This window comes from Pseudophryne corroboree, chromosome 9 (assembly GCF_028390025.1).
Source record: "Pseudophryne corroboree isolate aPseCor3 chromosome 9, aPseCor3.hap2, whole genome shotgun sequence".
Taxonomy (NCBI): domain Eukaryota; kingdom Metazoa; phylum Chordata; class Amphibia; order Anura; family Myobatrachidae; genus Pseudophryne; species Pseudophryne corroboree.
The window spans coordinates 224,321,841-224,348,782 of NC_086452.1; positions in this window are offsets into that span (position 1 = coordinate 224,321,841).

A 26,942-nucleotide genomic window follows, 5' to 3' on the forward strand; every position below is an offset into this window, starting at 1 on the left:
CACCATTAGTGCATATATATATATATATATATATATATTTTCCTTTTCTTTTTGTCTTTCTTTTATAATACATACTGTATATATTATACATGCACACCCAGACGGAAACCCCCCTGAGTAAATCCTGCGTTTGCCCCTGTACTCCTACAGTGCGATACAAACAGGCTGATCGGGGCCGGAACTGGCGTCACACACCCTCCCAGAAAACGAATGTGAATGCCTGACACTCCCTTAAAATGGTCAGTTACCACCCCCTAAAACGTCTGCTTCCTGCCAATCATCTTGCGAACGCCTAGTGATCAAAATATTTACACTATTCTTTGTAACCTGCCGCACCTACATGATAAAAGAGCTATACCTTTGCCACTCAGATAACTTCAAATTAGTGTCTAAAATGTATCAGTACTTTCCAGTGTCATTATTTAATTATTTTTCAAAGATCTATCAGTAACAAAGGACCAAACATCACCAAGTTCCTCCCTTCAATATCCAGTACTATCAAATGTACGCTTTCCTAGCTCTATTGGTTAGGCTCTGTGATGCCATTGAAGATAAACACTTTCTAAACATGCATGAAATCCTCAGAACTCATATTACTGTGGCTCAGTATGTATTGTACTGTGCTGTTTTACATACTTAAGTAATGAGGATCAGAATAACACTTTATTTCTTGGAAGTTTGCAAAAAGGACTGATAAGGAGTGATTAGTTATTGTATTAAACACTGAACTTGCTGTAGCAGTCATTTTACTTAATGGCTTCTGCAAGCCTTGAAAATACTGTTATGTGTTAAGGAAGGAGTCAGGCAGACACCAAGACCAAGTAAATAAGAGATAACTTGTATGATGTATCCATAAACATCCAACTTATATCATGTGCCAATTACCAAATATACAGTATCTGGAATTGTAATGACAGTGCCTACAACAGAGTGCAGGCTGGGGATCCTAGCATTCACCTCCACTAAGAGTGCAGCTGGAACAAAAACTGCCCACCTATTGTATGGTATCCGGTCTCTAGGTCGACCACACTTAGGTCGACACTGTCTAGGTCGACCCCTATTGGTCCACAGTAAGTAGGTCGACATAGTTTCTAGGTCAACATGACAAAAGATCGACATGAGTTTTTAACTTTCTTTTTCTTTTCATTTTTTACATTTTTTCATACTTTACGATCCACGTGGACTACAGTTGGGAACGGTGACCTGTGCCGAGTGCAGCGGTAGTGGAGCGAGGCACCTTTCCCGAGGCATGGCGAGCGAAGCAAGCCATGTGAGGGGACACGGTGCACTAATTGGGGTTCCCCGTCACTGTACAGAGAAAACAACAGTAAAAAAGTGAAAAAACTCATGTCAACCTTCTGTCATGTCGACCTACTACATGTCGACCCAGAGTCCCTGGCGACATAGAAACCATGTTGACCTACTTACTGTCGACCAATAGTGGTCGACCTAGACACTGTCGTCCTTAGTCTGGTCAACCCTACATACCACACTCCTGTTGTACAATTATACCCCAATGCCCTGGGCTGTCACACAGCAAGATGTAGATCAATGTCCCCTGCAATTATCGTACTTTTCATACTCCCTGTTAAATCAGGCTGCGACTGTTACCACCTTCCACTCCATTCCCATGCATAGATTAATTAAATGTGCCGTACCTCAGTGTATTTCTGCAGTTAATTAATGACTATAAATATTAAAAGTTGTTAATTGTAGAGGTGACATCAACATCACCAACTGGGAGAGAGAGGGAGAGAGAGAGAGAGAGAGAGAGAGGATGGGGGGAGGGGGAGTCATGGTCTAAAGATTTAGATTTATGCTGCAAAGGAATATTGGTAATGACACAATTGGGAAAAAACTTAGCTAAATACAGAGATTGCTGAGTATGCTCTCAGGGGTGTATCTAGGGGTATGAGCTCCCCTGGCAAAGTAAGGGACTGGATCCCCCCCTCCCCACCCCCACCACTACATTTTCAGAATAAATACACTTTGTATTTAGAACTTTCACTTAAACCTCCTTCAACTCCACTCACACCTTCCCCTCACACATGGTTGGTCTAGCCTCACTTTGGGGGAATGTATGATACCGTATAAGACTACCCACTTCGCCTATTTACCAAGGCGAAGCAGGAAGCAATAGCGACAAGATGTAAGAACATCTTGTTTGCCAGAGTGTGGGTGTGAAAATTCCCTACAGCGATCCCTGATGCTCTCACCCCCTGGCCGGTTCCAGTGCACATGCTCAAGATCTCGCTACTACCGCGAGATCTCCCGTGTGCATCCTGGAGCCGGCAGCCGCTACAATGGTTGTCAATGGAGCAATGACACCTGCAGCTGTCAAAATTGATAGCTGCAGGTGTTGGAATGGTCTGTGCCACTGACCATTCTTACACTGCTCCGCACATCGGCGTGCTGTCTTAAAGATAGCATTGTGTCATTCAGCACACAACACCGCAATAATACATGGGGAGGAATCGGTATCAATGCATATATAACATGGGCTGATACCACTTCTCCCCCATAACAAACTATCATACATCTACCCCGTTGTTTGAAACCCTGTCATTTTGCCCTATTATAGCCTCATCTGCGGGACGTGTGACGCCACACAGTCACCCTGCAAAACTTGCCTGGCCCCGTTTGCCCAGCGTCACCCCCGCAACGCCACAACTCCACCTTTAACAGCCTTGCCTGTCAATCACGTTGTGGTCGCATCCATATTACCCCCCAAAACACAGTGCCCCAATGGTACCTGGCCTTTTTCTTTCGTCCTATAAAAAAGTGCAGGGAACCAGGAGAGTGTGGTGAAGGAAAGCGGTCCCTAGGGAGAGCTGTGAAGCAATGTCGGACAGCCCCCATATGTGTAGATCCCGAATCCCTGGGGATGGCTCAGTTTGCGGGCAGCACAGGCTCACAGCCACATGGCCACCGTGGAGGAGCATCAGCGGGTCCAGCGGCACTCACTGCCCTGAGTGTGAGCACATCCCGCACTAGCCTGTGAGAAGCTGCCAGTGAGGGAGGGTAGGGGGCGGGACCGTGTGCTGTGGACATAAAGGCTGCGCTGGTGCCGCTGCACGGCCCTGCCAGCAGGCTAGGCATCTCCAGCCCCTGCCTCCACTGCCGCACACACATGCGACCACATGCGCTGTCACTGTGTGACAGCGGCTACTGATGAGAAAGGGTGCCAGGCCAGGGTGGCACCGCCGGGCGGCGCCCCCTCCTCAGCAAGCGCCTCTGGTGAGTGCCATCCTGGCCAATGCATAGATACGCCCCTGTATGCTCTATTATGTCTGGCACTTCCCAGTGACTCTGAAGTATTCATTCTGACTGAACAACTATACCCATAAACTACAGGATAACGTAAACTAGTGGTTCCCAAACACGGTCCTCAAGGCACCCCAACAGTCCAGGTTTTAGCGCTATATCTGCTTGTGTACAGATGGTATAATCAAGCTGACTAGGAACCAATTAAGTCACCTGTGCCTAAGCATGGATATTTTTAAAGCCTGCACTGTTGGGGTGCATTGAAGACCGTGTGTTGGAACCACTGAGCCAAACATTCAGGGCAGATGTATTAACCTGGAGAAGGCATAAGGAAGTGATAAACCAGTGATAAGTGCAAGGTGATAAATGCACCAGCCAATCAGCCCATATCTGTTAATTTACATATTGGAGCTGATTGGCTGGTGCGTTTATCACCTTGCACTTATCACTGGTTTATCACTTCCTTATGCCTTCTACAGGTTAATACATCTGCCCCATTGAGCGGTTCATCGGAAAGCTACTAACTTTTAAGTGTCATCCATTTGGGAGCTTGTTCTGCTGACAACACCTGGAAAAAAAATTCTGATCACTAATAAAGTACCTTAACATGCCTGTAAAGGTAGCTGAAAAAACAAACTATGTAAGAGGAACACTTACCTTGGAATATATTACACTATAGTCATTTTCTTTGTTTTTGTTTTTTTTTTGTATTTAAGTTTATGGGGGCAGATATATTAATCTGGAGACGGCATAAGGAAGTGATAAACCAGTGATAAGTGCAAGGTGATAACCGCACCAGCCAATCAGCTCCAATATGTAAATTAACAGTTAGGAGCTGATTGGCTGCTGCATTTATCTCCTTGCACTTATCACTGGTTTATCACTTCCTTATGCCGTCTCCAGGCTTAATAGATCTGCCCCTATGTTTGATAATGAAGATCAAGAAGAAAGATCATTGAAGGAGTTATTGATAAGAACCTTTATATCTATCTTGTGGTACACGGTTACACAAAAATCTGTTTTTTGGAACATTTTTTATATCACATTTGATACACTATCGGTATATTTATCAATGTTGTTTTTACTAATATAATGTGAAAAGGTCTGTTTTCAGACCCTTTTCACATTATTTTTCTATTACAGGGATGTATGAAAGTGCAGTTGGAGAGAATTGTCTGTTGTCTCCTCAAAGTCCTTAAATTTGATTTAGATTTTATTTTTTTTGTAATTACTGTAGTTCACATTTTCCATACTTGTAATGGGAAATGTGATGTGCCCATATTTACTAAAATTAAATGTGACAAAATTACCATTTTGTAAAAAATTACCAATTATAAAAAACTAAAAGATCAGTATGATCTTTGCAGGCTTCTTTAGTGTAAAAATAGTGTACAAAACGGGAAAAAAATTCACGATGACTGGCTTAAGCAACTGAAATATCATGAGGAATACAAGCTGCCATATCACAAAATGTTACATCACTGTGCAAAGACAAAACACAATTGAGATACTTAAAATGGGATTATAAAAATGAAGTGCTCAAATCAATTCCAGCAGTAATGAAGGGTCTTACATGGCTCATTAAACAAAAAATACATAGTTAACGTACATCCCAACAGCAGAGGAGAGTTCCCTGACACAAAGCTAATTATTGGAGTGATAAATAAATGTTATGGGCAGCATAAAAGTTAATAATCCTCCAGTGTCTGGGATGCAGATAGTGTAAAACTGGTTTCACAATGAGTATTCTGGCACAGAAATTGCATTAGTGTACAGGTACTGTATCCACAATACACACTAGGTTGCATTTCTGTTGGCAGGAAGTAGCAAGAGTGATTATTATTATTATTATTATTATTATTATGTTTTATTTTGTAAATCAATCACTTATACTGCAGCAATTTAAGGTTTAACAAGCAGGAAAAAAAAGGTATAGCATTTTTGTCACTCTTACAGATTTATTAAAAAGAAATATTGCAAGACCAAGTACAGCGCATTAAAAAAAACCTGTCAGTCAGTTACTAAGCTTAGACAGATGCAACGTTGCTGACCATCATGCAAGGAATCCGTTACACTAAAGGCAGTGGGCTTGGGGAAGATCCCATATATGGCAACAATCAGGGGCGGATCCAGAACCAAATGACAGGGGGGCACCCTGACAGGGAAAGGGGGGGCTTTTTGTGCACGCTGAAGGCACGTGCGCTCCTGGGAAAGTCGGCATGCTCTCGACAGGGAGCGTGGACTCAAAGGGAATACTGTATACATGAACCAAGCCCTTGTTGAAGAGGCAGTGAGTGACGCCAGGAAATGGGTGACAGGAGGAAGCAGTGGGTGACAGGGAGAGGGTGACAGGAGAGTGAGGTGACAGGAAGAGATAGTTGGAGTCATAGAGGCAGTGGGTGACAGGAAAGGGTGATGGAGAGAGGCAGTGAGTGTAAGGGAGAAGGTGAAGGGGAGAGGCAGTTAGTGACAGGGAGGGGGTGATGGGGAGAGGTAATGGGTGACAGGGAGAATCAGAGGGTGCTGGAGAGAGGTTGATGCCTTGGAGAGGCAAAGGGTGACAGGAGAAAGATGGTGACAGGGAGATAGTGATGAGGGGGAGGCAGTGGGTGACGCCAGGTAGAGGGTGACAGGCAGGGGGTGACAGGGAGAGGCAGTGTGTGGTATATAAGGTGCATTAGATGGTGGTGGGAAGGGGGAATGCTGACTGAACTAGCTGGGGGGAATTCTTGCTGAGGGGCAGTGGGTTGGTTGGGGGAGAGAAGAGGAGAGACACTGGGCTCGCATAGAGGTAGACATTGGGATATGGGAGGTTAGTGAAATGGTGGGGGACACTGTGGGGTTTATTTACTAATATTCGTGCTTTTGCCATTTTTAAGGGTGTTTGAACTCGAATGGTATCGGGTGCATTTTACTGCAACTTTTTGAATCCTGATACGGTTATTCACTAAGCTGCCGAGTTTTGAACAATCGTTTTTTCCGATGTCGATGTGATTCGTAATATCAGGCAGTGTTTTACGGGCGTGGTGAGTAAAACACTGCCTGACAAAACACAAGGAATCCCGGCCGGATCTGTGAGATCCGTGCAGGGCTTCATTGTGTACCTTAAAAAGTTGTTTAAAGTCTTAAAAAATCTGAAAAAAAATTGCGTGGGGTCCCCCCTCCTAAGCACAACCAGCCTCGGGCTCTTTGAGCCGGTCCTGGTAGAAAAAATATGGGGGAAAATGACAGGGGTTCCCCCATATTTCTTCAACCAGCACCGGGCTCTGCGCCTGGTCCGGGTTCCAAAAATACGGGGGACAAAAAGCGTAGGGGTCCCCCGTATTTTTGAAACCAGCATCGGGCTCCACTAGCCAGGTACATAATGCCAAAGCTGGGGGACACTTTTATACTGGTCCCTGCAGCCCTGGCTTTACATACCCAACTAGTCAGCCCTGGCTGGGGTACCCTGGAGGAGTGGGGACCCCTTCAATCAAGGGGTTCCCCCCCTCCAGCCACCCAACGGCCAGGGGTGAAGCCCGAGGCTGTCCCCCCCATCCAAGGGCGGCGTATGGGGGGCTGATAGCCTTGTGAAAAATTGTGAATATTGTTTTTAGTAGCAGTACTACAAGTCCCAGCAAGCCTCCCCCGCAAGCTGGTACTTGGAGAACCACAAGTACCAGCATGCGCTGGTACCTGTAATACTACTACTAAAAAATACCCCAAAAAAAACAGGACACACACACCGTGACAGTAGAGATGAGCGCCGGAAATTTTTCGGGTTTTGTGTTTTGGTTTTGGGTTCGGTTCCGCGGCCGTGTTTTGGGTTCGACCGCGTTTTGGCAAAACCTCACCGAATTTTTTTTGTCGGATTCGGGTGTGTTTTGGATTCGGGTGTTTTTTTCAAAAAACCCTAAAAAACAGCTTAAATCATAGAATTTGGGGGTCATTTTGATCCCAAAGTATTATTAACCTCAAAAACCATAATTTACACTCATTTTCAGTCTATTCTGAATACCTCACACCTCACAATATTATTTTTAGTCCTAAAATTTGCACCGAGGTCGCTGTGTGAGTAAGATAAGCGACCCTAGTGGCCGACACAAACACCGGGCCCATCTAGGAGTGGCACTGCAGTGTCACGCAGGATGTCCCTTCCAAAAAACCCTCCCCAAACAGCACATGACGCAAAGAAAAAAAGAGGCGCAATGAGGTAGCTGTGTGAGTAAGATAAGCGACCCTAGTGGCCGACACAAACACCGGGCCCATCTAGGAGTGGCACTGCAGTGTCACGCAGGATGTCCCTTCCAAAAAACCCTCCCCAAACAGCACATGACGCAAAGAAAAAAAGAGGCGCAATGAGGTAGCTGACTGTGTGAGTAAGATAAGCGACCCTAGTGGCCGACACAAACACCGGGCCCATCTAGGAGTGGCACTGCAGTGTCACGCAGGATGGCCCTTCCAAAAAACCCTCCCCAAACAGCACATGACGCAAAGAAAAATAAAAGAAAAAAGAGGTGCAAGATGGAATTGTCCTTGGGCCCTCCCACCCACCCTTATGTTGTATAAACAGGACATGCACACTTTAACCAACCCATCATTTCAGTGACAGGGTCTGCCACACGACTGTGACTGATATGACGGGTTGGTTTGGACCCCCCCCAAAAAAGAAGCAATTAATCTCTCCTTGCACAAACTGGCTCTACAGAGGCAAGATGTCCACCTCATCATCATCCTCCGATATATCACCGTGTACATCCCCCTCCTCACAGATTATCAATTCGTCCCCACTGGAATCCACCATCTCAGCTCCCTGTGTACTTTGTGGAGGCAATTGCTGCTGGTCAATGTCTCCGCGGAGGAATTGATTATAATTCATTTTAATGAACATCATCTTCTCCACATTTTCTGGATGTAACCTCGTACGCCGATTGCTGACAAGGTGAGCGGCGGCACTAAACACTCTTTTGGAGTACACACTTGTGGGAGGGCAACTTAGGTAGAATAAAGCCAGTTTGTGCAAGGGCCTCCAAATTGCCTCTTTTTCCTGCCAGTATAAGTACGGACTGTGTGACGTGCCTACTTGGATGCGGTCACTCATATAATCCTCCACCATTCTTTCAATGTTGAGAGAATCATATGCAGTGACAGTAGACGACATGTCCGTAATCGTCGTCAGGTCCTTCAGTCCGGACCAGATGTCAGCATCAGCAGTCGCTCCAGACTGCCCTGCATCACCGCCAGCGGGTGGGCTCGGAATTCTGAGCCTTTTCCTCGCACCCCCAGTTGCGGGAGAATGTGAGGGAGGAGATGTTGACAGGTCGCGTTCCGCTTGACTTGACAATTTTCTCACCAGCAGGTCTTTCAACCCCAGCAGACTTGTGTCTGCCGGAAAGAGAGATCCAAGGTAGGTTTTAAATCTAGGATCGAGCACGGTGGCCAAAATGTAGTGCTCTGATTTCAACAGATTGACCACCCGTGAATCCTTGTTAAGCGAATTAAGGGCTCCATCCACAAGTCCCACATGCCTAGCGGAATCGCTCCGTGTTAGCTCCTCCTTCAATGTCTCCAGCTTCTTCTGCAAAAGCCTGATGAGGGGAATGACCTGACTCAGGCTGGCAGTGTCTGAACTGACTTCACGTGTGGCAAGTTCAAAGGGCATCAGAACCTTGCACAACGTTGAAATCATTCTCCACTGCACTTGAGACAGGTGCATTCCACCTCCTATATCGTGCTCAATTGTATAGGCTTGAATGGCCTTTTGCTGCTCCTCCAACCTCTGAAGCATATAGAGGGTTGAATTCCACCTCGTTACCACTTCTTGCTTCAGATGATGGCAGGGCAGGTTCAGTAGTTTTTGGTGGTGCTCCAGTCTTCTGTACGTGGTGCCTGTACGCCGAAAGTGTCCTGCAATTCTTCTGGCCACCGACAGCATCTCTTGCACGCCCCTGTCGTTTTTTAAAAAATTCTGCACCACCAAATTCAAGGTATGTGCAAAACATGGGACGTGCTGGAATTTGCCCATATTTAATGCACACACAATATTGCTGGCGTTGTCCGATGCCACAAATCCACAGGAGAGTCCAATTGGGGTAAGCCATTCTGCGATGATCTTCCTCAGTTGCCGTAAGAGGTTTTTAGCTGTGTGCGTATTCTGGAAAGCGGTGATACAAAGCGTAGCCTGCCTAGGAAAGAGTTGGCGTTTGCGAGATGCTGCTACTGGTGCCGCCGCTGCTGTTCTTGCGGCGGGAGTCCATACATCTACCCAGTGGGCTGTCACAGTCATATAGTCCTGACCCTGCCCTGCTCCACTTGTCCACATGTCCGTGGTTAAGTGGACATTGGGTACAACTGCATTTTTTAGGACACTGGTGAGTCTTTTTCTGACGTCCGTGTACATTCTCGGTATCGCCTGCCTACAGAAGTGGAACCTAGATGGTATTTGGTAACGGGGGCACACTGCCTCAATAAATTGTCTAGTTCCCTGTGAACTAACGGCGGATACCGGACGCACGTCTAACACCAACATAGTTGTCAAGGCCTCAGTTATCCGCTTTGCAGCAGGATGACTGCTGTGATATTTCATCTTCCTCGCAAAGGACTGTTGGACAGTCAATTGCTTACTGGAAGTAGTACAAGTGGGCTTACGACTTCCCCTCTGGGATGACCATCGACTCCCAGCAGCAACAACAGCAGCGCCAGCAGCAGTAGGCGTTACACGCAAGGATGCATCGGAGGAATCCCAGGCAGGAGAGGACTCGTCAGAATTGCCAGTGACATGGCCTGCAGGACTATTGGCATTCCTGGGGAAGGAGGAAATTGACACTGAGGGAGTTGGTGGGGTGGTTTGCGTGAGCTTGGTTACAAGAGGAAGGGATTTACTGGTCAGTGGACTGCTTCCGCTGTCGCCCAAAGTTTTTGAACTTGTCACTGACTTATTATGAATGCGCTGCAGGTGACGTATAAGGGAGGATGTTCCGAGGTGGTTAACGTCCTTACCCCTACTTATTACAGCTTGACAAAGGGAACACATGGCTTGACAAATGTTGTCCGCATTTCTGGTGAAATACTTCCACACCGAAGAGCTGATTTTTTTGGTATTTTCACCAGGCATGTCAACGGCCATATTCCTCCCACGGACAACAGGTGTCTCCCCGGGTGCCTGACTTAAACAAACCACCTCACCATCAGAATCCTCCTGGTCAATTTCCTCCCCAGCGCCAGCAATACCCATATCCTCCTCATCCTGGTGTACTTCAACACTGACATCTTCAATCTGACTATCAGGAACTGGACTGCGGGTGCTCCTTCCAGCACTTGCAGGGGGCGTGCAAATGGTGGAAGGCGCATGCTCTTCACGTCCAGTGTTGGGAAGGTCAGGCATCGCAACCGACACAATTGGACTCTCCTTGTGGATTTGGGATTTCGAAGAACGCACAGTTCTTTGCGGTGCTTTTGCCAGCTTGAGTCTTTTCAGTTTTCTAGCGAGAGGCTGAGTGCTTCCATCCTCATGTGAAGCTGAACCACTAGCCATGAACATAGGCCAGGGCCTCAGCCGTTCCTTGCCACTCCGTGTGGTAAATGGCATATTGGCAAGTTTACGCTTCTCCTCCGACAATTTTATTTTAGGTTTTGGAGTCCTTTTTTTACTGATATTTGGTGTTTTGGATTTGACATGCTCTGTACTATGACATTGGGCATCGGCCTTGGCAGACGACGTTGCTGGCATTTCATCGTCTCGGCCATGACTAGTGGCAGCAGCTTCAGCACGAGGTGGAAGTGGATCTTGATCTTTCCCTAATTTTGGAACCTCAACATTTTTGTTCTCCATATTTTAATAGGCACAACTAAAAGGCACCTCAGGTAAACAATGGAGATGGATGGATACTAGTATACAATTATGGATGGACTGCCGAGTGCCGACACAGAGGTAGCTACAGCCGTGGACTATTGTACTGTACTGTGTCTGCTGCTAATATAGACTGGATGATAATGAGATGTAGTATGTATGTATAAAGAAGAAAGAAAAAAAAACCACGGGTAGGTGGTATACAATTATGGATGGACTGCCGAGTGCCGACACAGAGGTAGCTACAGCCGTGGACTACTGTACTGTGTCTGCTGCTAATATAGACTGGTTGATAATGAGATGTAGTATGTATAAAGAAGAAAGAAAAAAAAAAAAACACGGGTAGGTGGTATACAATTATGGATGGACTGCCGAGTGCCGACACAGAGGTAGCTACAGCCGTGGACTACTGTACTGTGTCTGCTGCTAATATAGACTGGTTGATAAAGAGATGTAGTATGTATGTATAAAGAAGAAAGAAAAAAAAACCACGGGTAGGTGGTATACAATTATGGACGGACTGCCGAGTGCCGACACAGAGGTAGCTACAGCCGTGGACTACCGTACTGTACTGTGTCTGCTGCTAATATAGACTGGTTGATAAAGAGATGTAGTATGTATGTATAAAGAAGAAAGAAAAAAAAACCACGGGTAGGTGGTATACAATTATGGATGGACTGCCGAGTGCCGACACAGAGGTAGCTACAGCCGTGGACTACTGTACTGTGTATGCTGCTAATATAGACTGGTTGATAAAGAGATGTAGTATGTATGTATAAAGAAGAAAGAAAAAAAAACCACGGGTAGGTGGTATACAATTATGGACGGACTGCCGAGTGCCGACACAGAGGTAGCTACAGCCGTGGACTACCGTACTGTACTGTGTCTGCTGCTAATATAGACTGGTTGATAAAGAGATGTAGTATGTATGTATAAAGAAGAAAGAAAAAAAAACCACGGGTAGGTGGTATACAATTATGGATGGACTGCCGAGTGCCGACACAGAGGTAGCTACAGCCGTGGACTACTGTACTGTGTCTGCTGCTAATATAGACTGGTTGATAAAGAGATGTAGTATGTATGTATAAAGAAGAAAGAAAAAAAAACCACGGGTAGGTGGTATACAATTATGGACGGACTGCCGAGTGCCGACACAGAGGTAGCTACAGCCGTGGACTACCGTACTGTACTGTGTCTGCTGCTAATATAGACTGGTTGATAAAGAGATGTAGTATGTATGTATAAAGAAGAAAGAAAAAAAAACCACGGGTAGGTGGTATACAATTATGGATGGACTGCCGAGTGCCGACACAGAGGTAGCTACAGCCGTGGACTACTGTACTGTGTCTGCTGCTAATATAGACTGGTTGATAAAGAGATGTAGTATGTATGTATAAAGAAGAAAGAAAAAAAAACCACGGGTAGGTGGTATACAATTATGGATGGACTGCCGAGTGCCGACACAGAGGTAGCTACAGCCGTGAACTACCGTACTGTGTCTGCTGCGACTGGATGATAAATAATGATATAAAAAATATATATATATCACTACTGCAGCCGGACAGGTATATATTATATAATGACGGACCTGCTGGACACTGTCTGTCAGCAGAATGAGTTTTTTATAGAATAAAAAAAAAAAACCCACACAAGTCACACGACGAGTGTTTAACTTTTTCAGGCAATCACAATATAGTATACTACTAACTATACTGGTGGTCAGTGTGGTCAGGTCACTGGTCAGTCACACTGGCAGTGGCACTCCTGCAGCAAAAGTGTGCACTGTTTAATTTTAATAATATGTACTCCTGGCTCCTGCTATAACCTATAACTGGCACTGCTCCCCAGTCTCCCCCACAATTATAAGCTGTGTGAGCACAGTCAGATATATACATAGATGATGCAGCACACTGGGCTGAGCAGTGCACACAGATATGGTATGTGACTGAGTCACTGTGTATCGTTTTTTTCAGGCAGAGAACGGATTATATTAAATAAAACTGCACTGTCTGGTGGTCACTGTGGTCAGTCACTACTAAACTCTGCACTCTCTACAGTACTCCTAAGCTCCAGTAAATCAAGTGTCTCTGTCTCAAATCAATCTCACTCTCTCTCTTCTAATCTAAATGGAGAGGACGCCAGCCACGTCCTCTCCCTATCAATCTCAATGCACGTGTGAAAATGGCGGCGACGCGCGGCTCCTTATATAGAATCCGAGTCTCGCGAGAATCCGACAGCGTCATGATGACGTTCGGGCGCGCTCGGGTTAACCGAGCAAGGCGGGAAGATCCGAGTCGCTCGGACCCGTGAAAAAAAACATGAAGTTCGGGCGGGTTCGGATTCCGAGGAACCGAACCCGCTCATCTCTACGTGACAGTATAAGTTTATTACATACATGCACACCTCCATACATACATACATACTTACCTATGTTCCCACGAGGCTCGGTCCTCTTCTTCATGTAGAATCCTAGGGGTACCTGTGTTAAAAATTATACTCACATAATCCAGGGTAGAATCCGACCTTTGAATAATCCACGTACTTGGCAAAAAAAAAACAAAAAACGGAAACCCGACCACGCACTGAAAGGGGTCCCATGTTTACACATGGGACCCCTTTCCCCAACTGCCAGGACCCCCCCTGACTCCTGACAAAGAGGGTCCCTTCAGCCAATCAGGGAGCGCCACGTTTGTGGCACTCTCCTGATTGGCTGTGTGCTCCTGTAGTGTCTGTCAGGCAGCACACGGCACAGATACAATGTAGCGCCTATGCGCTCCATTGTAGCCAATGGTGGGAACTTTGCGGTCAGCGGTGAGGTTACTTTCGGTCAACCTCTGACCGCAAAGTTCCCACCATTGGCTACAATGGAGCGCATAGGCGCTACATTGTATCTGTGCCGTGTGCTGCCTGACAGACACTACAGGAGCACACAGCCAATCAGGAGAGTGCCACGACGTGGCGCTCCCTGATTGGCTGAAGGGACCCTCTTTTACAGGAGTCAGGGGGGGTCCTCCTTTCAGTGCGTGGTCGGGTTTCCGTTTTTTTTTTTTTTGCTAAATACGTGGATTATTCAAAGGTCGGATTCTACCCTGGATTATGGGAGTATAATTTTTAACACAGGTACCCCTAGGATTCTACACGGAGAAGAGGACCGAGCCTTGTGGGAACATAGGTAAGTATGTATGTATGGAGGTGTGCATGTATGTAATAAACTTATACTGTCACGGTGTGTGTGTCCTGTTTTTTTGGGGGGTATTTTTTTAGTAGTAGTACTACAGGTACCAGCGGGCCCCGTTTTCCACCGCATGCTGGTACTTGTGGTTCTCCAATTACCAGCTTGTGGGGGAGGCTTGCTGGGACTTGTAGTACTGCTACTAAAAAACAATATTCACAATTTTGCACAAGGCTATCAGCCCCCCATCCGCCGCCCTTGGATGGGGGGGACAGCCTCGGGCTTCACCCCTGGCCCTTGGGTGGCTGGAGGGGGGGACCCCTTGATTGAAGGGGTCCCCACTCCTCCAGGGTACCCCGGCCAGGGGTGACTAGTTGGGTATGTAATGCCAGGGCCGCAGGGACCAGTATAAAAGTGTCCCCCGGCTGTGGCATTATGTACCTGGCTAGTGGAGCCCGGTGCTGGTTTCAAAAATACGGGGGACCCCTACGCTTTTTGTCCCCCGTATTTTTGGAACCAGGACCAGGCGCAGAGCCCGGTGCTGGTTGAATAAATATGGGGGAACCCCTGTCATTTTTCTCCCATATTTTTTTAACCAGGATCGGCTCAAAGAGCCCGAGGCTGGTTGTGCTTAGGAGGGGGGACCCCACGCAATTTTTTTTTCCGATTTTACACTAAACAGACCCTTTCCCATAGATAATCATGCACAGATCTCACTGATCCGTGCATGGTTATCCAAACTCGACTGGAAAAAGCAGGTCTATTTTTTTGCTGCTTTTTTTAACGAATCGAAAAAAAACATACCCGCACTTGAGCACTCAGAAACTAACACCCAAATACGAATGAATAGTGAATGCCCGTATTCTATGAAATAACAGCCGCGTTTGACTGATGGTCTATTCATGCGTATTTCGGAACGTTGTCATTCAAACCATTACGAATAGACCAGACACTGCCGAGATTGGTGCTTAGTGAATTCCCGGATTGGGACTTAGAAAAAAAAACACAAATCGGCCAAACTCGGATTTTTAGTAAATACTGGCCTGGGTTGGATGGGGGAAATACTTTGTGAATGGGGGGCACTGTGCAGGATGGGAAGGGGGCAGTGAGATAGGGGTGGGATTTGGGATAGCTGTGACTGGACTGTTTTAATAGTACCTACGGCAAATAGAATTGCACATACAGTAGTACATGTGCTGGGGTTTTGGAATTGTAGAGAGAAAGTAGAGCAATGAGCTGCAACACAAAGGATATCATCTGCGGAATAGCTTCTCCACATCTTTTGTTTTACAGCTATTTGGACTCTTTCTCTGCAATTCCAAAACTCCAGAACATGTACTTTGCACAGTTCTAATATATTTGGCACCGGGTGTGTGTACTAACTAAAAATACACCTTACCTACTGTATATGGTGGTTTCTCTGTGATGGGGTACCTCTGAAGAAACTGACCATCGCTGGGCAGACGGTATCTTCAGTTGTAGGAAATCCCACGGTCCGGAAGATACCTGTTTGTGTAGGAATGTAACCAATGTCATTATCGTACAACAGAGGTTCAGCAAGACTTGTGCCCCATGTACCCTCCTGCCTCTGTGTCACTCCAGCCTCGTGCTCCCTGTCACTCCAGCTTCCTGCTCCTTGTCCCATCCATCCAGTGTCTTTCCAGCTACCTCACCCCTGTGCAACTTATGCTTTGTTTTGCCTCCAGCCTCCTGCCCCATGTCAGCTTCAGCCTCCTGCCCTGTGTCGCATCCAGCTCCCTGTGTCATCTCCAGCTTCCTGCTCCCTTAGTCACCTCCTGCCCATGTTTCCTCCTGCCCCATGTCCACTCAAGCCTCCTGTTACCTGTTTCATCTCCTGATCCTTGCCCCAATCCTGCCTCCTGCTCCCTGTGTCACAACCTGCTCCTTGTCACTTGAGCTTACTGCCTCGTGTCACTCTAGCCTCCTGCCCCACTGTCTTTCCAGCCTCCTGACCCCGCCCCCCTAGCTTTCCAACCTCTTCCTCCTCTGTATTGACAGCTTCCTGTCCTCACTGTCTTTCCAGCCTCCTGCCCTTACTGCCTTTCCAGCCTACGTCCCAAGTTCAGCGTTGTGCTCTTGGCAGACCTGGAAGTCATGCTGCCAAGCACCAACTGCCCTGCTTGGTGGCCTGAAAAGGGAATTTGCGGACATTACTGCCATACTGTACTTCCACCGCACTACTGCACTATTTATTTATTTGTTTAATTACTAAATGACAGGGGGGGCACATGCCTTGGTATCCCCCCACACCCCCAACCCCCACCTGAATCCGCCACTGGCAATAATATAAATTTTTCCCAGTCCCTCTCCAAAAAAATTTAAGTAATTGTATATTCTACTAGAGAAGAGAAATAGCAGAGACAGAGGCAGTTAGGCATGCAAGATTAAGAAAGAGCAGAAAAGACAGGAGACAAGGTGGTAAACACATATCAAAGATATCAGATGAATATAAAAGACAAGGGGACAGGGGATACATGAGGACACAAAGAAACATGGCATACAGTATAAGGGAAGTAATAAAGTGGCACTTAACTAAAACTAAAAGCTGGAAAGGAGGAAGCAACCCCACCACATTGAAAGAAATTGAAAATGGCATTAAGTTGGCAGATGGTGGTGAGTCGCCTCAGTACCAGAGGAGGTAATATTTATTATTCCCTGCAATTTTACCCCAATAACAATCACTTCTTATTGCCACATATCACAGCAACAAGAAACTATTTTTCAAAGTAATTTGAGAAGAGAATGCTTCTATAATGTTTGTATCTTCTCTCATATCAATTTTATTCAGATGTGATCATCCTCTCACAATGGGGGAGATTTAACAAAGCTTGTAGAGTGATAAAGAGGATAGAGATAAAGTACCAACCAATCACCTGTCATTTTTTGTAGGACGATGCAACCGCTTGCAGCATTGCCAAACAAACTGTTATGCACACCAGTGTCTGCAGGAATGTACTGGTGTTTGAACTGTTATGCAAAACAGATGGACTCACAGACAAACTGGGGGATATGACATAATGTACACAGAAGGTGATAGGGTAACAAAATACACACAAAGTGAACAGAGAAGCCCAGAGGCTAAGGAACTGGGTATCTCCCTTGTATTAGAACTGCTCAGATGGAAAAGCAAGATGTTGTGTTTTAATACGTAGAGAACCCGAAATGCTGTTGCTAAGGGCAACAGCAAAACCCTAAAGGGTTACCAACGGGTGTGGCAGTAAACTCCTTGGTCAGAGATGGAATGATAGACACAAGGAGAATCTCCACAATCCTAATTCTCACTTGCAGTGCACAGGTTTTAGCTTACTGCCACTAAACTGACCCCTGACACCTAGCACAGTGAGACAGGATTAGACAGGCAAGTCTTAGAATACAGCCGCAAACTTGCTAAGTTCACAGAGTAGTAACAGAACCCCAGCAAGCTAAACGACTGACTCCAGTCTTACTGCTAGGTCTGGATTGGCAGAGTGTAATACCAAATCCCCAGGCCTATTTGCAGTAAGCAACAAACAAATACAAAGCTACACAGTACTGGCTAACTTTCATGAACTGACTAACCAACAAAGATTCAGCAGCATCTGCTTACCCTGAAAAGAGGCCTTATAAAGCAGGTGCTGTCCACGCCCCACTCAGACCTCACAGACTGTGAGCACAAAAACCAGTACCGGATCCCCTGCCGTGCACAGAGCCTATAACCACTGCACAGCAAAAGACCCGAACCGGAGTATCAGCTGCGCTCAGGTTACTCCACTAGCTCTTGTCTCCCGGTTGCCATGACGACGTGGCAGCACAGGGCAGGAGACCCTAACAGTACCCCCCCTCTGACGAGGGGTCAAAGAACCCCTACCACCGGGTTTATCGGGGAACTGCGAGAAGAAAGAGCGTATCAGTCTGGGGGCATGAAGATCACAACTGCGCACCCACGACCGCTCCTCCGGGCCATACCCCTTCCAGTGCACCAAAAATGACAGCCGACCCAGAACCACCTTGGAGTCAAGAATCCTTTCAACAACAAACTCCCTCTGGCCACGTATCAGAAGAGGGGAAGGTCTTCCACTGGAAGAATGATTACTAATCGCCCGTTTTAAAAGGGAACAATGAAATGTTTTATTGATACCCAAAGAACGGGGCAGATCTAACTGAAATGCCACCGGATTGATAACCCTGGTGATCTTATAAGGGCCGATGAACCGGGGCCCTAACTTATGAGATGGCTGTCTCAACTTCAAATTCTTGGTAGACAACCAGACGAAGTCTCCTAATTTGAAGCTGCAGGGTCTTTTCCGCTTATCAAAAACCCTTTTGGTCACTAATGACACAGACACAAGGGCTTTCTTCACTTTCCGCCAAATACCTCTAAGGACCGAAACCACAGAGGAACTACCAGGCGTGGAGTCCAGGGGGTCAAAAGAATTGGCCTTAGGATGATGCCCATACACACAAAGGAAGGGAGAGATCCCTGTAGCAGAGTGAGCCGCGTTGTTATAGGCAAACTCCGCCATGGACAGATGAGCAACCCAGTCAGTCTGACACTTGGAGACATAACACCTGAGGAACTGCTCCAAGGACTGGTTCACCTTTTCAGTCTGCCCATTAGACTGCGGATGGTAGCCTGACGACAAGCTGACAGAAATCTGGAGATCGGAACAAAATGCCCTCCAGAATTTGGCCACAAACTGGGATCCGCGGTCAGAGACCACATCAAGTGGCAAACCGTGGAGACGCACAACATGCAGCATAAATAATTCAGACAGGCGTCTGGCTGATGGCAGCCCAACCAGTGGAACGAAGTGCGCCATCTTCGAAAACCTGTCAACGACAACCCAGATGGCTGTCATCCCCGAGGATTTGGGCAAGTCCACCACAAAATCCATTGAAATGTGGGTCCATGGCTTAGATGGGATAGAGAGTGGATGTAATGGGCCAACAGGAACCCCTCTAGGAGTCTTATTTCGGGCACAGATGTCACATGCCCGAACCCACTGATCCACATCCTTAGCCACCGAGGGCCACCACACCGCCCTAGATAGCAACTCCCGAGTTCTCGCAATACCCGGGTGACCTGCCGACTTCTTGGCATGGAATTCCAGGAACACTCGCTGTCTTAACCTAGGAGGCACAAACAAAAGACCTACCGGAAGGTCTGGAGGAGCCTGCTCCTGTGCTCTAAGGACTAATGATAAGAGGTCCTGGGTAATGCCCACTTTAATACATGATGGGGAAACAATGGGCAACGGCTCCTCGGTGGTCTCCTGGATTGGAGCAAAACTCCGCGAGAGCGCATCAGCCTTGATGTTTTTTGACCCAGGGCGATATGTTATCAAAAAATTAAAGCGAGCAAAAAACAAAGCCCATCGTGCCTGCCTGGCATTGAGACGCTTCGCTGACTCTAAATATGCCAGATTCTTATGGTCAGTGAGAATTGAGACCACAAACTTAGCCCCCTCAAGCCAGTGTCTCCACTCCTCGAGTGCATCCTTAATAGCCAACAATTCCCGGTTACCCACGTCATAATTCATCTCGGCAGGCGAAAATTTACGGGAAAAGTAAGCACAGGGATGAAGGCGATTATCAGATACTCCCATCTGAGAAAGCACTGCCCCAATACCCATCTCAGAGGCATCCACCTCCACCACAAAAGGACGCTCTGGATCTGGGTGTCGCAGCACCTTGGCCGAAACAAATGCCCTTTTGAGACGGGCAAAAGCCGCTTTAGCCTCACAAGACCAGTGAGCAACATCCGCCCCTTTCTTAGTGAGTGCCACCAAGGGCGCCACTATAGACGAAAATCCAGCGATAAATCGTCTATAAAAATTTGCAAAGCCCAGGAAACGCTGAAGCGCCTTCAAACTAGTGGGCTGCACCCAATCCAGGACTGCCTGTACCTTGGAACCCTCCATTTGGAAACCTTCTGGGGAGATAATATATCCTAGAAATGCGATTTGCTGAACTTCAAATTCGCACTTCTCCAGCTTCGCCCCAAGCCGGTGGTCTCTGAGTTTCTGGAGGACTAAGCGTACATGCTTCCGATGTTCCTCCAGGGAATGGGAGAAGATTAGGATGTCATCTAAGTATACAACTAAGAATCTATCCAAATATTCCCTGAGCACATCATTCATGAAATCCTGGAAGACTGCCGGGGCATTACAGAGCCCAAAAGGCATCACCAAATATTCATAATGCCCTGAGTGGGTATTAAAGGCAGTCTTCCATTCATCCCCCTCTCTTATTCGGATTAGATTGTACGCACTGCGTAGGTCAATCTTAGAAAAAATGGTGGCAGTACGAAGCTGGTCAAACAAGACCGAAATGAGAGGCAGTGGGTATGAGTTTTTAATTGTGATACGGTTCAATTCCCTGAAGTCGATGCAGGGTCGCAACGAACCGTCCTTTTTACCCACGAAGAAGAACCCCGACCCAACTGGAGACTGTGAAGGTCTGATAAATCCCTTAGCCAAGTTCTCCTGAATGTACTCTGCCATAGCCTGAGTCTCAGGACGTGACAGGGAGTACAACCTGCTCTTGGGAAGCTTAGCATTTGGCAACAAATCAATGGCACAGTCATAGGGGCGATGGGGAGGTAGTACCTCTGCAACTTTTTTGGAGAACACGTCCGCAAAATCTGCATAACACCCTGGCAATCCTGGCAAACTTAGCTGTGAGAGCCTGACTGGAAGGCTCAAGCAACTCCTGAAACAATCAGTACCCCAACTAAGAATCTCCCCAGAGACCCAGTCAAATTGAGGATTGTGGGCCCTTAACCAGGGTAACCCCAACACCAATGGGGCAAAAGTACAGACAGTCACATAAAAGGACAATTTTTCAGAGTGTGTGGCTCCAATAAACAAAGAAATCTGGCTAGTGCAAGAGGTAATTTTACCTTGGGATAATGGTTCCCCGTTTAACCCACAAATCTCAATTTCCGATGCCAAGGGTACTAAGGGAACAGAGTGTTTCAGGGCGAATTGGCGGTCCATAAAAACCCCGTCGGCCCCACTGTCCACAAAGGCCTCAGTCTTGACAGTTTGACCGAGGATCTTCAAGGTCACCGGAATGATAAAAGTCTTCTTGGGAAATTCTGACTTCTGGCCTGACAGGATATTTCCCATCACCCTCAGGCCCTGAAGTTTTCCGGCTTTTCTGGGCATGATACTACCACATGACCTTTATTCCCACAGTACAAACACAACCCCTGCTGTCTCCTCCGCGTCTTCTCACGCGAGGAGAGGCGGGTAGCCCCAATCTGCATAGGCTCCTCAGAAAATTCCTCAGAGTCTGAGGTTCCCTTGGGAAGGAAGGAAATCTCAGTCTCCCTTTCAAGCCTACGCTCTCTCAGCCGTCTATCCACCCGGATGGATAACTGCATGAGCTGATCCAAGCTATCAGGCAAGGGATATTGTACCAGTTGGTCCTTTATCTGGTTAGAAAGACCTCTTCGGTACTGGTGTCTCAGGGCTGGGTCATTCCACTGGGTATCATGGGCCAACCTCCGAAACTCCGTACAGTAAACCTCAACTGGCCTTCGCCCTTGCTTAAGGATCGAAATCTGAGCCTCGGCTGAGGCCGTCTTGTCAGGGTCATCATACAACATGCCCAGTGCCGTAAAAAAAGCATCAACACTTTTAAGCGACGGACAGTCAGGCTGCAACCCATATGCCCAGACCTGTGGGTCTCCTTGTAGCAAGGAAATCACTATGCCCACCCGCTGAATCTCCGACCCAGAAGACTGAGGCCTAAGCCGGAAGTATAGCTTGCAGCTCTCCTTGAAACAAAAGAACTGCGAGCGATCTCCAGAAAAACGATCCGGGAGATTTACTTTCGGCTCCTTAACCCCTGCAGGTGCTGCTGCTGCGGGAGCTCTGCCAGCAGCCTGGGAGGTGTGCATTTTAATGGACAAATCATTAAATTGTCGAGTCAGGACCTGCACCTGATCGACCACCTGTTGCAACGTATTTTGAGGGGTATGCTCCATATTCCCACAAAATTTCAACAGGAGTATTAGGCTGCTGAATATGTTATGCACACCAGTGTCTGCAGGAATGTACTGGTGTTTGAACTGTTATGCAAAACAGATGGACTCACAGACAAACTGGAGGATATGACATAATGTACACAGAAGGTGATAGGGTAACAAAATACACACAAAGTGAACAGAGAAGCCCAGAGGCTAAGGAACTGGGTATCTCCCTTGTATTAGAACTGCTCAGATGGAAAAGCAAGATGTTGTGTTTTAATACGTAGAGAACCCGAAATGCTGTTGCTAAGGGCAACAGCAAAACCCTAAAGGGTTACCAACGGGTGTGGCAGTAAACTCCTTGGTCAGAGATGGAATGATAGACACAAGGAGAATCTCCACAATCCTAATTCTCACTTGCAGTGCACAGGTTTTAGCTTACTGCCACTAAACTGACCCCTGACACCTAGCACAGTGAGACAGGATTAGACAGGCAAGTCTTAGAATACAGCCGCAAACTTGCTAAGTTCACAGAGTAGTAACAGAACCCCAGCAAGCTAAACGACTGACTCCAGTCTTACTGCTAGGTCTGGATTGGCAGAGTGTAATACCAAATCCCCAGGCCTATTTGCAGTAAGCAACAAACAAATACAAAGCTACACAGTACTGGCTAACTTTCATGAACTGACTAACCAACAAAGATTCAGCAGCATCTGCTTACCCTGAAAAGAGGCCTTATAAAGCAGGTGCTGTCCACGCCCCACTCAGACCTCACAGACTGTGAGCACAAAAACCAGCACCGGATCCCCTGCCGTGCACAGAGCCTATAACCACTGCACAGCAAAAGACCCGAACCGGAGTATCAGCTGCGCTCAGGTTACTCCACTAGCTCTTGTCTCCCGGTTGCCATGACGACGTGGCAGCACAGGGCAGGAGACCCTAACACAAACATATTTCCAATCTCGCTTCTCTGCTCAAGCCTTTAACCCCAAGCGACTTTTTAATACATTTTAATTACTTCTTAACCCTTCCTCACTAAACCCACCAGCCACTATTACTTTGAAAGATCTTGCTTCCTACTTCAAGGACAAGATTGATAAGATCCAAAATAAAATGGTATGCTCTTCCTCAGCCAATGACCAGCTAAATTCCATACATGAAACCTTTGGCACCTCCTCTTCATTTGATCCCACCAATTAAGATGAACTGGGAAATTCAATTACCCCCAATGAGACATCGGGAGTAAAAACTCCTGTTGTTTCTTTGGGTTTTGCAATCAGCCTATTTGATTTAATCGGCCGGTAAAAAGTGCATTTTCACCCGAAAACACACAGGTTCAGTGAAACCTGTGTGTTTATAGGTGAAATAGCCCCGTTTTCGGATGAAAACGGGGCTGTCATCAGTGGTTTTGCTTCGCCTGTTGGAGCGTGCCGCGGCTCTTTAGGGCTAATTAATAACCCCCCCAGCGATACATTACACCCGACAGCAAGTCATGGTAATTGAATATCCCTGGAAGTACTGTATCAACACTCTTCTCATCCTTCTACTCTACTACCTCTCTTCTTGATTTTCACAAATCAGTAAAGCTCTGTCTCCTGCGCTAATTCCAACCTTAACTAAAATCTGAAATCTCTCTCTCTCTCTCTACTGGTATCTTACCATCACTAGTCAAGCATGCAATGATTACTTGCATTCTGACAAATTCTGACCCAAACTCACTTTCAAACTACTGTCCCATCTCTTAGCTCCCATGCCTCTCCAAGCTGTTTGAGAGAATTGACAACACTCACCTCACGCACTTTTTTTAACTTGCACAACTTATTGGACCCACTTCAGCGAGGCTTTTATTCCCAACACTCCACAGAGACAGCACTGACTAAAGTAGTGAATGATCTGGTCACCAGTAAGTCTAAAGGCAGTGCTCACTTCTTATTCTTCTAGATCTCTCTACTGCTTTTGACTGTTGATCACTCTCTTCTCATACAAACACTGCAATCCCTAGGTCTTCAGGCCACAGCCCTTTCTTGGTTCTCACCCTACCTATCTAATTGCTCTTTCAGTATGTTATGCTCTGAATCTACCTACTCTTCGCTACCTCTATCAGTTGGAGTACTGCAAGGCTCAGGCTTAGGCCTTCCACTTTTCTCAATCTATATCACATCTCTTGGCAAACTAATCAGCTCATTTGGATTTCAGTATCATCTGTACGCAGATTATACTCAAATCTACCTATTTTCCCCAGATTTGTCATGATGATATGGTCTTGCTATGACCTATGTGATTTGCCATCAAGTAGAAACCTTCATTTAACCAACACTGAAGTTGTGCAAAGATGGAGATCTGAAGCCCATGATATCATTTTGCAAAGCCCTCAGCCCACCACAGGATGGAGCGAACTCAAAGCACTGCTGCCATTGTGTTCCAAACAGGCTGAGTGATCTGTTCCCCAGGACCTGAGTGTACAGCCAGTACACACGGCGACTGCCGCTCCCGGATGAGACATGTCGCTGTGGCTCCAGACAGGATATTAAGTGCAATGACACAGAGCTGCTCATCGGATAACGAGTGGTAGACTACAAATGTCTGCTATTGATGTGGTAAGCAAACACTGTATACTAAATCAGTTACCGCATAACAGCAAACAGGCAATGAAGTTTACCAATATTACCCACTGGACATAAAGATTATGCACAGCCCGCGGTGAGTGAAAAGTTACAAACTAAAAACTGCAAGCCTCTAAATACATTGTATTAACTGCACATTCAATTAAGGAAACATAAAGGATCAGAGACATTATTGCATGGAGACCATGATCAGAAACTGTAGGGAGTAACAAAGTATTATAGGCTACATATGAGTGTGTTACTTTTATATTCAAAAGACATATCCAATGTGGTGAATGCCTATTTATCTAAATATATTCATAGCAAGAGATTTAGCTCTGTTGATTTTTTTTATATGTATTGTGTGACTGTTTGTAATAAACTGTGTGTTTCAAAATGAGAAGCTATCCGAGTTTTTTGTGAACATGTGTATATATATATAAATAGAATTTAAACTATCCAACACAGCCATGAAAATATCCCACTCCACTCTAGTGTCCTTCAAAATCAAATTCAAGACTTACCTGTTAACACACATTTCACTAATGTCCCTTTTTAGCTCCTAAAAAAATAAAACACAAATGCTTAGTTCTCTTTCCTGTTAAGATTGTGTTGTAGTTTGTGCTGTAAATGCAAATGTAAAGCACTTTTAGTCCTATTGGGAGAAAAGTGCTATATAAATTACATATTGGTCAAAAATTAATATTCCAAAAGAGCCCCAATTTCTGCTTGAAATAAGCTTTTAATAAGCTTGCGAATGGCTGTGCAATCGAAATGTTTGCACCAGATTGTCGCTGTTGAGCGACATACGTGCGCATTGTGGTGAATACGCATGTGCAGACAATCATTAATCGGCCGCTGTGCGAAAACCAACAGGAGCGATCAGGTCTGAATCGGGCCCCAAGGTTGACCTCTGGCAGCGCAGCCAGGAGATCAGAGGGCATTTTTTTTATTGGAGCAGTTGCATATGACATCACACAGCCACCCCAAAAATGCCACCAACCTGCCCCCCATTTTCCAGTTGCCGCCCCCCTCAATGCCGTACTCTGCCCCGCAACACCTGTCGCTATCAATCACATTGTGGTCACATCCATCGGTCGCTGCGGAGCCGCTGTGCGCCCGCTGCACATGTGCAATTGATGATGATTATTATTATATTCCTCATTGTGGCTAGTTGGTGCTCAGTAAATGTTGGCTAGCGTAAGAGAGTAACACCTCTATACTAACAAGAACAGTTGCAGCGCCATCTGTAAAAAATGTGCAAGGTGGATTCAATGTTAACTTTCTCTGAAATGTAGGTGACTGTGGGGGTTATTCAGAGATGAACGCAGAACACTGCATACGCAGCCAGATCTGCATTCATCTCTGCATATTCTGGGGGCCACCCAGCACAGTGCAAGGCCGCCCAGCATGTTTGAGTCCGCCTCCCTATGCGCCTGCAATCTAATTTAATCGGAATTTAGGGCCTATTTCAGACCTGATCGCTGTGCTGTAAATTTTGTTGACCTGCGATCAGATAGTCACAACCCAAGGGGGAGTGTAATACCCCTGTGCAAGTGTGCGATCGCATGTGTACGCTGTGCAAAAATGTCCCACAGTCAACAGACAGCTGCAAATCCATTCGCAACTCACTCACCATGATTTTTCCAGTGTGTGCAGTCTATGTGCAGCCCAGGACTTACTCCTACAGTACGATGAGAACAGGCTGATCGGGGCCGGTGCTGACGTCACATACCCTCCCTGAAAACACTTGGGAACGTCTGCATTTTCCCTGACACTCCCAGAAAACGGCCAGTTACCACCCACAAATGGCCTCTTCCTGTCAATCAGCTTGCAAATGGCTGTGCAATCGAAATGTTTGCACAAGATTGTCGCTGTTTAGCATTGTGGTGCATACGCATGTGCAGTCAATCATTAATCGGCCGCTGTGCGAAAACCAACAGGAGCAATCTGGTCTGAATCGGGCCCCAAGGTTGACCCCTGGCAGCGCAGCCAGGAGATCAGAGGGAATTTTTTTTATTGGAGCGGCTGCATGTGACATCACACTGCCACCTACAAAATGCCACCAATCAGCCCCCCGTTTTCCCGGTGCCGCTCCCT